The sequence below is a fragment of the Bison bison genome, unplaced genomic scaffold (genome assembly GCF_000754665.1).
Source record: "Bison bison bison isolate TAMUID 2011002044 unplaced genomic scaffold, Bison_UMD1.0 scf7180017864256, whole genome shotgun sequence".
Lineage (NCBI taxonomy): Eukaryota > Metazoa > Chordata > Mammalia > Artiodactyla > Bovidae > Bison > Bison bison.
In genome coordinates this window covers 2263633-2268884 of record NW_011494828.1, presented here as the reverse complement: position 1 = coordinate 2268884, position 5252 = coordinate 2263633, and positions in this window count along the sequence as shown.

The following is a 5252-nucleotide window of genomic DNA, read 5'->3' as shown; positions in this document are numbered from 1 at the left end:
AGTCCCTTAAATCTATTTCTCACTTCCACTGTATAATCATAAGGGAGTTGATTTAGGTCATATCTGAATGGTCTAGTGGTTTTCCCTACTTTCATCAATTTAAGTCTGAATTTGGCAATAAGGAGTTCAGGATCTGAGCCACAGTCAGCTCCTGGTCTTGTTTTTGCTGACTATATAGAGCTACAAGGCTGTATATTGTCACCCTGCTTATTTAACTTATATGCAGAGTACATCTTCCAGATGGGCTGGAAGAAGCACAAGCTGGAATCAAGATTGCCAGGAGAAATATCAATAACCTCAGATATGCAGATGACACCACCCTTATGGCAGAAAGTGAAGAGGAACTAAAAAGCCTCTTGATGAAAGTGAAAGAGGAGAGTGGGGAAGTTGACGTAAAGCTCAGCATTCTGAAAACTAAGATCATGGCATCTGTTCCCATCACTTCATGGGAAATAGATGGGGAAACAGTGGAAACAGTGTCAGACTTAATTTTTGGGGCTCCAAAATCACTGCAGATGGTGATTGCAGCCATGACATTAAAAGACGCTTACTTCTTGGAAGGAAAGTTATGACCAACCTAGATAGCATATTCAAAAGCAGAGACATTACTTTGCCAACAAAGGTCTGTCTAGTCAAGGGTATGGTTTTTCCTGTGGTCATGTATGGATGTGAGAGTTGGACTATAAAGAAAGCTGAGCGCCTAAAAATTGATGCTTTTGAACTGTGGTGCTGGAGAAGACTCTGAGAGTCCCTTGGACTGCAAGGAGATCCAACCAATCCATCCTAAAAGAAATCAGTCCTGAATGTTCATTGGAAGGGCTGATGCTGAAGCTAAAACTTCAATACTTTGGCCACCTGATGCAAAGAACTGACTCCTTGGAAAAGACCCTGATGCTGGGAAAGATGGAAGGCAGGAGGAGAAGGGGACAACAGAGGATGAGATGGTTGGATGGCATCACCAATTTGATGGACATAAGTTTGAGCAAGCTCTGGGAGTTGGTGATGGACAGGGAAGCCTGGCGTGCTGCAGTCCATGGGGTCGCAAAGAGTCCGACATGACTGAGCCACTGAACTGAGACCCCACAGAACTTGACTCCACCATAGGAGCCAGTGAAAAGGAGGGACATGATCAGATAATTGCTTTTAAAAATGATTATCTGATAGCCAATGTTCAGAGTAGATGGGAGGAAGGTAGAGAGATCAGATGAGAGAAGACCATGGTCTGGATTGTGTGGTGGCTATGAAGATAGAGATAAGAGGATGAATTCCACTTACAGTGGAGAGAGAAGTACAGAACTTATTGACTGATTGGCCGTATCTAAAATAGTACAGATGACACCACCAGTTAATAGCCTTCCTCTTACCCTGGTTTTATTCTTATGACTTGTCATCTGATATATATTTATTTTCTTATAGTCTGCTAAATAATTTTCAAAAGGTTAAAAACATAACTTATAAAAATATAAAATGAACACATGCCAAAGATTTTATTCATCATCATAAACTGCTCAACCATTATTATCTTAAATAATGAGGGAACCAGTGAGATGGTAAGACTTGTTCAAATGAGAATTTGAGTTTCAGAGATTTGGATTATCAGCCAGAGGAATACTGAAATGAATTTGCTAATAGTTGCAGAAACACTAATATTCCTATTAAGCAATAAACTATAATGTTAGAGATTATCTCTTACCAGAGGGAATTAAATTCCATCTCTACTGGACAAAAATTCATTTCCATTTCTACATATAGGAATTATTTGCATTGCTTGCAGACAAGATTTGCATTGCCATCAGTTTTTTACAAGTTAACCTCTATTAGTACAAAGTTGTAAGATTACTTAGTAATGTGAAATCAATCAAGGTATGCATGCATGCTAAGTTGCTTCAGTTGTGTCCAACTCTTTGCGATCCTATGGACCTGTAGCCTGCCAGGTTCCTCTGTCCGTGGGATTCTCCAGGCAAGAATATTGGAGTGGTTTGCCATGCCCTTCTCCAGATCTCAAGCCAGGGGTTGAACCCACATCTCTTATGTCTCCTGCATTGGCAGGTGGGCTCTTTTCCACTAGCGCCGCCTCGAAAGTCCCTTAATCAAAGGTAAACCACAGCACTACAATAAAATATCACCCAGTAATCTTCTTCTGGGATTTACAAGCCCATTTACAAGCTCTGGACAATTTTTATGGATGTCTCCCATCAATAGGATGTATATTTTTAAAAGCAAGGATTTTGTTTAATTCATTGTTGAATTATCAGCCCCCAGTACTGTATATGGTACATAGTTAGCTCTCAAATATTTATTGAATGAGTGAGTGAAAAATGAGAAACAGAGATGTGAGAGTAAACAATTTCCCCAAGAAGTCTGTTACAGGGACCTAGCAATCATAAAGTAGAGGGAGGTATGTGTATAGAGAAAGACCTTTTTTTAAAAAGCTCATAGTAATACCCTATATGGGAAAAGAATCTGCAAAATAATGGATATATGTATATCTGTAACTGAATCACTTTGCTATATACCTTAAACCAAATATGGAGTGTCAGGACCACAGCCACAATCTCCCTGGGAAGGGACCCTTCCCACTCCAAACTGGGCGAGGGTCTTCCTTCCCGTCTAGAAACTGGGGGAACAAGGGGAGAGGGTTGGACTAGATCAGTGATTCTCAAACATTTTGGTCTCGGGACCCCTTTAAAATGTTAATGAGTATTGAGCATTATTGAGATTTTGTTTACTTTGTCTATCAATATTTGCCAGCTTAGAAATTAAAACAAATTTTTGAAAATATTTATTCATTAAAAAAATAATAAGCCCATTACATGCTAACATAAATATTTATATGAAAAATAACTATATTTTCCTAAAAGAAATTTAGTCAAAATATTGGCATTGTTTTAAAAATCTCTTGCAAAGGGACTTCTCTGGTGGTCCAGTGGCTAAAACTCTGCATTTGCAGTCCAAGGGGCCCAGGTTTGATCCTTGGTCAGGAAACTAGATCCCACATGCTACAACTAAGACCCAGTGCAGCCAAATAAATTTTTAAAAATATTAAAAAACAAATCTCTTGCAAATTAATGTCTGGCTTAGTAAAGCTGGATTCTTAGATATTCTTCCTCAGTTCAGTTCAGTTCAGTCACTCAGTCATGTCCGACTCTCTGCAACCCCATGGACTGCAGCATACCAGGCTTCCCTGTCCATCACCAACTCCCGGAGTTTATTCAAACTCACTGCCCACTGAGTCAGTGATGCCATCCAACCATCTCATCCTCTGTCGTCCCCTTCTTCTCCCACCTTCAGTCTTTCCCAGCATCAGGGTCTTTTCAAATGAGTCAGCTCTTCACATCAGGTGGCCAAAATTCTTCCTTGGTGTGTTGTAATATGTTGTTTTAGTTGAAGTATACATTAAAAAATCCAGTCTCACACAAATATGTAGTTAGAAAAGAGAGGTACATTTTTATAGCCTTTCAAGATAACTATGAATATTCTTTGATACTATACCAAAATTTGACAAGTGGTAGTTTCCTTTAAGGTCAGTAGCAATGTGAAATCTGAAACCATATCAATGAACTTTTCATAGTCTGTTACATTAAAATTTGTTTAGTTCAGTTCAGTCGCTCAGTCGTGTCTTACTCTTTGTGACCCCATGAACCACAGCACACCACGCCTCCCTGTCCATCACCAACTCCCAGAGTTCACCCAAACCCATGTCCAGGTAGGTGATGCCATCCAACCATCTCATCCTCTGTCATCCCCTTCTCCTCCTGCCCTCAATCTTTCCCAGCATCAGGGTCTTTTCCAATGAGCCAGCACTTCGCATCAAGTAGCCAAAGTATTGGAGTTTCAGCTTCAACATCAGTCCTTCCAATGAACACCCAAGACTGATCTCCTTTAAGATGGACTGGTTGGATCTCCTTGCAGTCCAAGGGACTCTCAAGAGTCTTCTCCAACACCACAGTTCAAAAGCATCAATGCTTCAGTGCTCAGCATTCTTCACAGTCCAACTCACATCCATACATGACCACTGGAAAAACCATAGCCTTGACTAGACAGACCTTTGTTGGCAAAGTAATATCTCTGCTTTTCAATATGCTATCTAGGTTGGTCATAACTTTCCTTCCAAGGAGTAAGCATCTTTTAATTTCATGGCTGCAATCACCATCTGCAGTGATCTTGGAGCACAAAAAATAAAGTCTGACACTGTTTCCACTGTTTCCCCATCTATTTCCTATGAAGTGATGGGAACAGATGCCATGATCTTAGTGTTCTGAATGTTGAGCTTTACGCCAACTTTCCCACTCTCCTCTTTCACTTTCATCAAGAGGGTTTTTAGTTCTTCTTCACTTTCTGCCATAAGGGTGGTGTCATCTGCATATCTGAGGTTATTGATATTTCTCCCGGCAATCTTGATGTTGCTGCAAATGGCATTATTTCATTCTTTGTTTTGTGGCTGAGTAATATTGTGTTGTGTATACATACCACATCTTTATCCATTTATCTGTAGATGGACATTTAGGTTGCTCCCATGTTCTGGGTATTGAAAATAGTGCTGCAATGGGCATCGAGGTATATGTATCTTTTTGAATTATAGTTTTCTCCAGATACATGCCCAAGAATCTGTTTACTATTTTTCTCCTGGTCACATTTACCTGCTTCTTTGTATGTCTGTCTGGCAGTTTTTAATTTTTTTTACTGAGCACTTGGTATTGTGAAATTTACATTGCTGAATGCTGGATTTAGCTGTCTTCTTTAAAATGTCTTAGAATTTGTTCTGGCAGGCACCCAGGGTTTTTGTGTGTTTGTGAATCAGCTTGATCCTTTCAAGGTTCCTTTTTTAAAGATTTGTTATAGCCTATCTTGTGTAGCTTCTCTCTATGGCTAGTTTTAGCCCTGGAGAGGTATCCCTTTCTGGAGTTCAAGTTGAATGGGAATTCTCCACAATAGCTGGTCAAAACTCAAACATCTCCTAGCCCTCTGCATACAGCTTTGGGAATTACTTAGTTTACAGTTACCCAGTAGTTCTTTGTCTGGGTATGTGAAGTTTCATTCTACTCTTTTGCAGCTTAGTATTCAGCAACACACTTAAGCATCCTCAGAGGCAGAGGAACCAGAGATCAAATCGCCAACATCCGCTGGATCATGGAAAAAGCAAGAGAGTTCCAGAAAAACATCTATTTCTGCTTTATTGACTATGCCAAAGCCTTTGACTGTGTGGATCACAATAAACTGTGGAAAATTCTGAAAGAGATGGGAATACCCTG